Raw genomic sequence first — 12,848 nt, forward strand, 5'->3', positions numbered from 1 at the left:
AATATATCACCAGGGAATGTTACATTATCCACCACAGTACACTCATGGATACAAGGTTTATCTTTTTCAATGTTAAAAGTTAAAATACATTTTCCCAGAACGTCAAAGTGTTGACCATTGACAGCTGTTAATTGTGCACCCCCTTCCTTAAGGCGCACCTGACTGAAGGTCCTAAATGAGTCCATCTTAATGATGGTTACCTGACTACCAGTGTCCAGGAATGCAGTCAACCTCTTCCCGCACACCCTCACTTCAAAAGTGGGCCGCCCTTCCTCCTTAGGGGCCTTATCTCATAATTCCTCCTTACTATTGGGGCAGTCCTCTCGTTTGTGGCCTCGTCCGCCACAACTCCAACACCTGGGGTCATAGGTGTAGTACCAGTGAGGAGGCGGGCCAGCTCTATGGTGCCCTCCCCTCTGGTTGCTAGAAGAGTTACCTACACTCTCCTTAACACGATGCGAATTGTTCGTATCTACCGCTTGGACATAAGAGGATTGTCTAGTTTCAGTTGTATCCTTACACTGCCCCTGAATGTTTTGTAAGTCCGTAGCGTACTCTATTAAACTATAGTAATCCATCGTTACACTTGCAGCCGAAACGTGAGCTCCAAGTGTCCCGGGGATTGACATACACAACAGTTGTTTAGCCTTCTGACTAATTCTCAGGTCATCGTATCCTAATTCATGCCTCAAGTCACGCACTCTACGCAATATGCCAGTTCCAAAGTCTTTGAGAGTTTCGTTTGAGCCTCGTTTTAAACTAGCTAAATACCTATTAGCTGTTTCCTCTGTTATTTTCTCTTTATATCGTCTCTTAATTGCTGACACAAACTCTGGCCATGTTTGCAAATATTGAAACTCTTGGTCCTGCATTATTGAACCATTAGGGTCTATACACGCTCCTGCTGCTAAATTAATTTTTACCCAGTCATCCTGGGCAGCTGACAAACATGAACCTACTTGCCCTAGCCAGTCGTCTATTTTCCGGTTACGTTCCACTATATTTGTTGGTAATTCTTTGCAAATTAGTTTGGGTAACACTGGTCTAGGCAATGAGAATGATGACAATGGGGGCTGACGCATACCATGAGACGCAGGGGGCATGGAGTGTAGATGTTGGCAATGGTTAGGGAAGGGTTGGTAATGGGGAGGGAAGGGTTGGTGTAAGGTAGAGTTATAGTGATGGTCAGGTGGGGGGGAGGGTTGGGTGGGGTGGTGGTGTGAGGTAGGGGATTCTAGGGGTTGGTTCTGGGCAAGGCATGAGATGGTAGAAGAGGGTTTGGTCGTCTGACCAAGGTTGGGGTTGCGAGGGGGGAGAGGTGGGGTGGTATTGGTGGGGACAGTCACCTGACCGGACCCTTGGGTGGACCCCTGGGTAGGCGTATGTAAGCGCCCTGCCGTAAGGTTCACATATAGGGGTTCAGAGAGGCGCTTCCTAATTTCTGAGGATGGGTAAGGTGGGAGGGGGGGTGGTTGGGGAGGGGTATGTGGGGAAGGTGCAGGCCGCCGCGCCCCTGGGGTGTTGGGTTGGGAGGTCGGTCTGGGAGGAAGTGGGGGAGGGGTGATGTCATTAGGCTGCAGAGTATCAGGGGTGGACAAAGGACGGCTACCCAGCATGTGACCTGATGTGACCCCATCACCTGCACCTTGTGGATCGTCACCTGACTCTTGAACCGTGCTATCCACTTGGACAGCCTGTCTCGGCTGTATTGCTAGAAGGTTCTGTTGGCTAAGCCCTCCCTGACTCCTTAAAGCCCTATCTGAACTCATGATGCCAATAAACTACGTCTGAACGACTAGTTCACCGGACTAGCGCTGACCCAAAAATGTTGAAAAAAAAAAAAAAAAATCTTTGGAACTAACAATGATTCACTGAGAACAAGACAAAAACTCACAACGTCGTTATAACTAGCCCCTTTACTTAACAAGGGTGGTAATTTCAATGTCACTTCTAAAACAAAACAAAAACGTAATTACTTTTCAATCTGCCTGCTCTTATGACAGATAATAATCGATATTACTTTCACCGCGTTGAGACAACTTCTCCTACGCGATACCAATACACAATTTCCCACGCACTATTCATTAACAATAATTCACTGATAGAAACTATTTGTACTTCCTATCGGGAAACTGTAATTACTGCTCGTATGAGCTTAACTAATAGTTACTCTTACTCCTTAAACCTACAGCCACATCACGTGACCCAGAGTGTTTTCCTAGCTTCTTCGCCGGTCAACAACTCAAAACTTTTGCCACTCCTGTGACCAGACTTCAAACGCCAGGCGTCCCTAGACGTGAGTCAACTGACACACTAGTCCACACTAGCATGCTGTACAATACCAGTACACCTCAGATTATCGCGTTCAATTGGAGTAAATCAGTCAATCGCGATAATTTGAACAGAAACACCGCTTAAAACTACTTAATAGCTACACCGAACGGCACAAGACGCGTGAGACTGAACACTGTAAAACAATGTTCACCACCGCTAAGCCACCATTGTAATGACCCTGAATGTAATACCTCGCCTTGTATCTATCTCGACCGCGCACTCCGCTACTACCACTGAGCTAACCGTGCAATCTCCGCTCTTTCTATGGTAATAACAGATGCTATACCGATCATATAAGATGTTAACACTCGGGCCGTCATACGAAGACGTAAACCAGTACACAGAGGAAGGAGAGAGAGAGGAAGAGGGAGGCAGAGCGAGAGGAGAGAGAGAGGAGAGCGAGAACGAGAGCAAGGGAGGGAGAACGAGAGCGAGTGAGGGCGAGGGAGAGTGAGACACTAGTGAGGGAGAGTGAGACAGAAAGATAGAGATAATCGTAGTCACAACCTATCGTATGAGTTACCGAGTGACGCTGCCACCACCCTGAGTTACCGGACAGGGGACCGGAGTGAGAGTCGTAGGTCTTGCAGATGGAGTAACCAAACCAGGACAGGTGTAGGGGACAATTGAACGGTACAAGGATCCTGGCCTGACACTCGAATAATCCTGACCACTTGGGAACTATAGTGTACACAAGAATAAGGTGGGACACACCAACACTAATACCTCAACACGGAAGACGAACGGGGGGAGGAGTACTGAATAATTAAGAGCACTAGGTCACTAGGGCAAAGGGGACGGTAGGCCCAATATCACTAAAGCAAGGAACCATTAATACACATTTAATAACACTTAATATCTGACTTTATTTGAAATAATTAAATAAGACACTCCCTAACTATATTCCCTACTAGAGGCCAAGGGTACTGAATGAGGTGCTTTAGTACAAGAGAGCCGTACTTACTCGTATGTTGTTCCACAGTTTCCCTGGAGATGATGTTCTTTCCCAGAGTCCACACACACCTCCCTACTGGGCTGTGCCCACTCAACTGCCTCTCCTGATCTACTGCTCCTCAGCTGAACATGAGGGTTTTGCATTTGTTGTTTAGGGGTTAATCCCTGAAGATTACCATGACGGCATCAATTCTGACCTCTTTGTGATTCGATGACCGTTGACCTGACTCTATGGCTAACTTATACAGAGGTGTAACTTTTACATTGTCTGCCGTCGCCTGACTGGCGCCTGTGGGTTGTTCATCCTCCACGTGGCCTGTTCATGCTGTTATGATGTTCATGTACTATGTACTGCTCTCTTGTTACACCACCCTCACCATCACAACCCACCCTCACCATCACAACCCACCCTCACCATCACAACCCACCCTCACCATCACAACCCACCTCACCATCACAATTCACCCTCACCATCACAACCCACGATCACCATCACAACCCACCCTCACCATCACAACCCACCTTCACCATCACAACCCACCCTCACCATCACAACCCACCCTCACCATCACAACCCACCCTCACCATCACAACCCACCCTCACCATCACAACCCACCCTCACCATCACAATCCACCCTCACCATCACAACTCACCATCACAACCCACCCTCACCATCACAACCCACCCTCACCATCACAACCCACCATCACCATCACAACCCACCCTCACCATCACAACCCACCCTCACCATCACAACCATCCCCCACCATCACAAATCACCATCGCAACCCACCCTCACCATCACAACTCACCATCACAATCCACCCTCAACATCACAACTCACCATCACAACCAACCCTCACCATCACAACCCACCATCACCATCACAACCATCCCTCACCATCACAACCCACCCTCACCATCACAACCCACCCTCACCATCACAACTCACCATCACAACCCACCCTCACCATCACAACCATCCCTCACCATCACAACCCATCCTCACCATCACAACCCACTCACCATCACAACTCACCATCACAACCCACCCTCACCATCACAACCATCCCTCACCATCACAACCATCCCTCACCATCACAACTCACCGTCACAACCCCCCTCACCATCACAACCATCCCTCACCATCACAACCATCCATCACCATCACAACTCACCGTCACAACCCACCCTCACCATCACAACTCACCATCACAACCCACCATCACCATCACAACCCACCCTCACCATCGCAACTCACCATCACAACCCACCCTCACCATCACAACTCACCATCACAACCCACCATCACCATCACAACCATCCCTCACCATCACAACCATCCGTCACCATCACAACCATCCCTCACCATCACAACTCACCATCACAACCGACCCTCACCATCACAACCCACCCTCACCATCACAACTCACCATCACAACCCACCATCACCATCACCCCTCACCATCACAACCCACCCTCACCATCACAACTCACCATCACAACTCACCATCACAACCCACCCTTACCATCACAACTCACCATCACAACTCACCCTCACCATCACAACCCACCCTCCCCATCACAACCCACCATCACCATCACCCCTCACCATCACAACCCACCCTCAGCATCACAACTCACCATCACAACCCACCCTCACCATCACAACCCACCCTCACCATCACAACCCACCCTCAGCATCACAACTCACCATCACAACCCACCCTCAGCATCACAACTCACCATCACAACCCACCATCACCATCACAACCCACCCTCACCATCACAACTCACCATCACAACCCACCCTCACCATCACAACTCACCATCACAACCCACCATCACCATCACAACCCACCCTCACCATCACAACTCACCATCACAACCCACCATCACCATCACAACCCACCCTCACCATCACAACTCACCATCACAACCCACCATCACCATCACAACCCACTCTCAGCATCACAACTCACCATCACAACCCACCATCACAACCCACCCTCACCATCACAACTCACTATCACAACTCACTATCACAACTCACCATCACAACTCACCATCACAACTCACCATCACCATCCCCGGCTGTGGTTTATTAATTTCCGAGAAGTAATAAAGTTTGGGGAAAAGGCCGCTCTAATATACACCGCTCATTACCATATTGCTCCCGCAGGCTGGCAGGTATACGAGGTATACTTTGGCCACCCGGACTGGCAGCGTATACGAGGTATACTCTGGCTACCCGGACTGGCAGGTATACGAGGTATACTTTGGCCACCCGGACTGGCAGCGTATACGAGGTATACTCTGGCCACCCGGACTGGCAGCGTATATGAGGTATACTCTGCCCACCCGGACTGGCAGCGTATACGAGGTATACTCTGGCCACCCGGACTGGCAGCGTATATGAGGTATACTCTGCCCACCCGGACTGGCAGCGTATACGAGGTATACTCTGGCCACCCGGACTGGCAGCGTATATGAGGTATACTCTGCCCACCCGGACTGGCAGCGTATACGAGGTATACTCTGGCCACCCGGACTGGCAGCGTATATGAGGTATACTCTGCCCACCCGGACTGGCAGCGTATACGAGGTATACTCTGGCCACCCGGACTGGCAGCGTATATGAGGTATACTCTGCCAACCCGGACTGGCAGCGTATACGAGGTATACTCTGGCCACCCGGACTACCAGCGTATACGAGGTATACCTGGGTATACTTGACACTCCAGGCTGGCATGGTACGCCTCGATATACTCTGATATACCTGGTTGGCAGGTTATACCTGAGCAAACTGCCAGCCCAGGCAGGCAGGGGTATAGCTTAGTATATTTTGTCAATACAGGGAGAGACAGACAGGCTGACGGTGAACATGGGAGACACAGGCTGACGGTGAACATGGGAGACACAGGCTGACAGAGAACATGGGAGACACAGGCTGACGGTGAACATGGGAGACACAGGCTGACAGAGAACATGGGAGTACGTAAACAACTTAAGACAGTGAATCATTGTGAGGGAGCGAGAACTCTGAATGTCTCCAGCAGAATACCACTGGATTCATTTCTTGAACATAACCTATTTCTTGTACATGTAAGCGATCTTCTAGTGGCAATAGACTCATTCCTCTGGTGGTACTTGCACAAGCGCACACAGGTGGACACTGAGTGCCTAAATGAACCACAGAAACATAAGCAGGATTGTTGGCAGTGTCGGAGTACTTAAATCAAATGAACTGGGAAGTGATGTGGAGGAGGCAGACTCCATACACAGTTACAAATGTAAATATGAGAGCCCTCGGGAAGGACCTCGATATAAGCCAACATGTACTTTATGAGTACCTGTTGGCTTATATCGTAAATAATATAATATACATTATATGTAATATATATATATATATATATATATATATATATATATATATATATATATATATATATATATATATATATATATATATATATATTCGTGTGTGTGTTGAGAGACTCTCAGACAAACACAGAAACTTTGTCAAGCACTTTCATGGTGAAGACGTCCTTGTGACGAAGGTGCTCGACACTTGACAAAGTTTCTGTGGTGGTCTATATTTCCCCTGACCACGTACAGGTGTGTTATGTTTGTGTGTGAATTATGTTTTTCTTCACTGTCGAGGGTAATTGAAATATCGTCTCTCCAAAATTCATTTTAATTTTTGGTCTGACGCCTAAAAGCGTTTCGTTAGGGCTTCTTACATTCTGAAAGACTTGTTTACACTTAACATTACACTTATGATACACTTGATACACTGTGTATGATACATTTAACCTATATCTGCTTTTATGTTCGTTTTGGATGAGGTGATACAAAAGTTTTGGGTGAGGTGGGTATTGGGTGAGGTGGGTACATAAGAAGGAAAGTAACTGCAGAGGGCCTATTGGCCCATACGGGGTCTTGAAGTGGGTAGAATGTAGTTATGCGTTAATTGGCTCTCGATTGCTGGTGTTTTTTTTTTTTTTGCAGGGATATTCCAGCGCGGGCCCTAAGCCTCTGGCTGGCCCACTAAGTGTTGCTTGTTTCTGTTTTACCTGGGCAGAGTATGAGTATTTATGACTCGTATGTTCGCTTCAGTAAGATTTTGCCATATGTGTTTAACGACTTCTTCTGCTCTGTTGAATCTAAGTTGAAATCTTAATGGGTTTGTAACTGTGCACTTATGCAGATTATGTGTTCCTTTATGGAGCCCTGTTGCTTGTGCATTGTTAATCGCCTGGAAAGAGACGTTGTTGTCTTGCCTATATACTGAGTTCTTTGGGGCTTACAGTCCCCAAGTGAGCATGTGAAGGCATAGACGACGTTGGTTTCCTTCACGGCGTTCTGCTTGGTGTCTGGGGAGTTTTTCATGAGTAGGTTGGCCGTTTTTTTGTTTTTGTAGTAAACTGTCAATTGTATTTTCTGATTTTTGTCTGTGGGGATAACGTTCTTATCTATAATGTTTTTCAGGACCCTTTCCTCCGTTTTATGAGCCATCGAAAAGAAGTTCCTGTAAAACAGTCTAATAGGGGGGTACAAGGGTTGTGTTGGTTGATTCTTCAGAGGTTGCATGACGTTTCACCTTTCTTTTTATGACGTCTTCAACAAAACCGTTAGAGAAGCCGTTGTTGACTATGACTTGCCTTACCCTACAGAGCTCTCCATCGACTTGCTTCCATCCTGAGCTGTGGCTGAGAGCCCGGTCGATGTAAGCGTTGACAACACTCCTCTTGTACCTGTCTGGGCAGTCACTATTATCACTATAACCAGGTTTGTATTCCCTAATAACCTTTGGTAGGTGGAGTCCGAATTTCTTCTCGTTCACAGTTTTGATCAATCTGTTTACCTTCGTTTTCAATTCGGCTGTAGTGTCCTTCGTTTCCCTTTGGAATTTAGTTTGGTCGGAGAGTGTGAGGTTCATTTTTGCCAGATATTCGTCTTTTTTAAGAATAACGTATATTGGCGACTTGTCACCTCTCCTGACGACTCCTTATACTCACGAAGGCTCTTTGCTGGCGCTTTGAGCTCGGGGGACAGTATGGTGCTTCTGTAGTTACCTCGAGTCTTTCCTCCTTCTGCAATAAGTTCTGCTTGCAAGGTGTCTTTAGTGGTAACCTTCTTTTGCGTCTCGAGGTCGGATATGTCATCCAATAGGATCTCCAACTCCACTTTCCGGGCCATCTCACTCGGTCTGGACATAACGTGACAGTTTATACCCAGATTTAGGAGAGTGATTTGGTCCTCAGTGAGGTTGATTCCAGCAAGGTTTAAGAAGCCATCTCTGGGTCGTGGAATCGCCATAGGTTCTCCAAATAATGCTGTCAGTTTCTTGATGATCCTGGTTTCGATGCTGTGGTGATGTCGACCTGTAAGGATGTCGAGGTGTTGGTCGATGCGAGTACGGAGGTCTTTGTCGATGTTGGTGTTTCTGCTGATATCGGAGACTCGACATCAGCGAGGCACTACACATCAAAAAGTCAACACTAGCAATCAACAGCCAATTAATGCTCAATTATATTCTACCCACATCAAGACCCTGAACCAACATAGAAGCAGCAAGAGGAAGTATGAGCCAATAGGCCTTCTGCAGTTACTTCCATTCTTATGTTTTTCATACCCAATTTATACCCATTGTTTCGTGTTCTGCCATATGTTCTATCACCTCACCCAAAACTTTTGTACCATATCACCTCACCCAAAACGAGCATAAGTATGATATATTTTTATGTGTAAACTAAGTCTTTGAAAATGTAATAAGCATTACGAAACGCGTTCAGGCGTCAGACCAAAAATAAAGAATGAATTTTGGAGAGTTAATTTATCAATTACCCTCGACAGGGAAGAAGAACGTAAGAAGTATTGAGAAGATTCGTGTTAGAATTATTAATCTTACCCTTTCGGTCATATCAATCAACATATGTTTGCAGTAAGCCAATTATCAGTCGCGAATATATTCAAATTCTGACTCAAGGAGACGGCAGAGGTGTAAAATGTGCTTCAGGCGAGGGATGGACAGATATAAACTGCAGTTAGGTGTAGGTAGACTCACTCAGATTGTTTACCTCTCGAGAAGAAAATAATAACCGCAATTGAGAAAAGAATATTGGCTTTTTTGTTATTAAATACCACTTACGTTTCTAGGTCTTTTTTGGCTATCTACAAAAGTCAACAAAAGAAATTCTTGACCTTGTTTAAACTGTGGTTTACCGTTGTCTGGTACTCTCTTGGGTTACACTGTGCGGTTTACTCATAATACTGTGCAATTGAGATCAGTTCTCATGACACTTGACTCACACCACCAGGACTCTTGACTCACACCACCAGGACTCTTGACTCACGCCACCAGGACTCTTGACTCACACCACCAGGACTCTTGACTCACACCACCAGGACTCTTGACTCACACCACCAGGACTCTTGACTCACACCACCAGGACTCTTGACTCACACCACCAGGACTCTTGACTCACACCACCAGGACTCTTGACTCACACCACCAGGACTCTTGACTCACACCACCAGGACTCTTGACTCACACCACCAGGACTCTTGACTCACACCACCAGGACTCTTGACTCACACCACCAGGACTCTTGACTCACACCACCAGGACTCTTGACTCACACCACCAGGACTCTTGACTCACACCACCAGGACTCTTGACTCACACCACCAGGACTCTTGACTCACACCACCAGGACTCTTGACTCACACCACCAGGACTCTTGACTCACACCACCAGGACTCTTGACTCACATTACCAGGACTCTTGACTCACATTACCAGGACTCTTGACTCACACCACCAGGACTCTTGACTCACGCCACCAGGACTCTTGACTCACACCACAAAGACTCTTGACTCACACCACCAGGACTCTTGACTCACGCCACCAGGACTCTTGACTCACGCCACCAGGACTCTTGACTCACACCACAAAGACTCTTGACTCACACCACCAGGACTCTTGACTCACGCCACCAGGACTCTTGACTCACACCACAAAGACTCTTGACTCACACCACCAGGATTCTTGACTCACGCCACCAGGACTCTTGATTCACGCCACCAGGACTCTTGACTCACACCACCAGGACTCTTGACTCACACCACCAGGACTCTTGACTCACACCACCAGGACTCTTGACTCACACCACCAGGACTCTTGACTCACGCCACCAGGACTCTTGACTCACACCACAAAGACTCTTGACTCACACCACCAGGACTCTTGACTCACGCCACCAGGACTCTTGACTCACGCCACCAGGACTCTTGACTCACGCCACCAGGACTCTTGACTCACGCCACCAGGACTCTTGATTCACGAAACCAGGACTCTTGACTCACACCACCAGGACTCTTGACTCACACCACCAGGACTCTTGACTCACACCACCAGGACTCTTGACTCACACCGGGAATCCCATCAATTACGAACCAACGCTCTTATGAGGCCTAGAGTGAAAACTCGACACGACTAAAGTATACATATGGATGAAAGGTTAAAGGCTAAAGTATACATGGGAATGTATACTTTAGTCATGTATAAATGTGAGGTGTTGATGAAATTTTAAGATTCAGTAATACTCAACAGCGAAAGGCAGAAATGGAGAGTTGAAAATATCAAACTATAAGAAGACTCGTAACAATGTCTTGCAATTAGCTTGGCCAGAAAGCTGGCCAAGAGACCGAAGCTGTGGTCAAGAGACCGAAGCTGTGGCCAAGAGACCGAAGCTGTGGCCAAGAGACCGAAGCTGTGGCCAAGAGACCGAAGCTGTGGCCAAGAGACCGAAGCTGTGGTCAAGAGACCGAAGCTGTGGCCAAGAGACCGAAGCTGTGGTCAACAGACCGAAACTGTGGCCAAGAGACCGAAGCTGTGGTCAAGAGACCGAAACTGTGGCCAAGAGACCGAAGCTGTGGCCAAGAGACCGAACCTGTGGTCAAGAGACCGAAGCTGTGGTCAAGAGACCGAAGCTGTGGTCAAGAGACCGAAGCTGTGGCCAAGAGACCGAGGCTGTGGCCATGAGACCGAAGCTGTGGTCAAGAGACCGAAGCTGTGGTCAACAGACCGAAACTGTGGCCAAGAGACCGAAGCTGTGGTCAAGAGACCGAAACTGTGGCCAAGAGACCGAAGCTGTGGCCAAGAGACCGAAGCTGTGGTCAAGAGACCGAAGCTGTGGTCAAGAGACCGAAGCTGTGGCCAAGAGACCGAGGCTGTGGCCATGAGACCGAAGCTGTGGTCAAGAGACCGAAACTGTGGCCAAGAGACCGAAGCTGTGGCCAAGAGACCGAAGCTGTGGCCAAGAGATCGAAGCTGTGGTGTGGCCATGAGCCCGAAGCTGTGGCCATGAGACCGAAGCTGTGGCCATGAGACCGAAGCTGTGGCCATGAGACCTAAGCTGTGGCCAAGAGACCGAAGCTGTGGCCATGAGACCGAAGCTGTGGCCAAGAGACCGAAGCTGTGGCCAAGAGACCGAAGCTGTGGCCAAGAGACCGAAGCTGTGGCCAAGAGACTGAAGTTGTGGCCATGAGACCGAAGCTGTGGCCAAGAGACCGAACCTGTGGCCATGAGACCGAAGCAGTGGCCAAGAGACCGAAGCTGTGGCCAAGAGACCGAAGCTGTGGCCAAGAGACCGAAGCTGTGGCCATGAGACCGAAGCTGTGGCCATGAGACCGAAGCTGTGGCCAAGAGACCGAACCTGTGGCCATGAGACCGAAGCTGTGGCCAAGAGACCGAAGCTGTGGCCAAGAGACCGAAGCTGTGGCCAAGAGACCGAAGCTGTGGCCAAGAGACCGAAGCTGTGGCCATGAGACCGAAGCTGTGGCCAAGAGACCGAAGCTGTGGCCAAGAGACCGAAGCTGTGGCCAAGAGTCTTGACTCTTGCATGACCCGAGGGCGCCTGATAGCTTAGTGGACAGCGCTTCGAATTCGTAGTCCTGAGGTTCCGGGTTCGATCCCCGGTGGAGGCGGAAACAAATGGGCAGAGTTTCTTTCACCCTGATGCACCTGCTACCTAGCAGTAAATAGGTACCTGGGAGTTAGACAGCTGCTGCGGGCTGCTTCCTGGGGGTGGAGGCCTGGTCGAGGAGCGGGCCGCGGGGACCCTAAGCCCCGATATCATCTCAAGATAACCTCAAGATAAGAGACCGAAGCCGTGGGCAGCGGCTTTGAAGCGAATACATTGGCTAGTAACAACAGTTGATCAGCGGAGTTGCAGAATCTGTGGTGAGAGTGACGGACACCGCCTTGACCACTATCTACGTGAATGTGAACACCTGAGAGACATTAGAAATATGTGTAGAATAATAAACCCCACATTGTTTGAGTTAGGAAAACACAATTTGTCAAATATTGACACTGTTCTTAAAAGATTCCCCCATTTTGCACCCGCAAGATAACGTAAGATTTTAAGGGTTGACAGATGTTAATCTTCTTGTTTGAGGAGCTGTTCCCTTGAGACAGTTATGTCTCCAGCTATGTCTGGGTACAAGTGACAGGATGAACAACCCTGCGGGTTTTCTTCCTATTGGGGA

At 48.4% G+C, this 12,848-nt stretch overlaps 1 protein-coding gene across 1 annotated transcript in view; it reads right to left on the reverse strand.

Annotated features, from left to right (window-relative positions):
* Positions 1–12,848, reverse strand: part of LOC123762657 (bile salt-activated lipase) — a 97,260-nt gene that overhangs the window by 83,626 nt on the left and 786 nt on the right. The window lies entirely within an intron of this gene.

The sequence above is a fragment of the Procambarus clarkii genome, chromosome 27 (assembly GCF_040958095.1).
Source record: "Procambarus clarkii isolate CNS0578487 chromosome 27, FALCON_Pclarkii_2.0, whole genome shotgun sequence".
Lineage (NCBI taxonomy): Eukaryota > Metazoa > Arthropoda > Malacostraca > Decapoda > Cambaridae > Procambarus > Procambarus clarkii.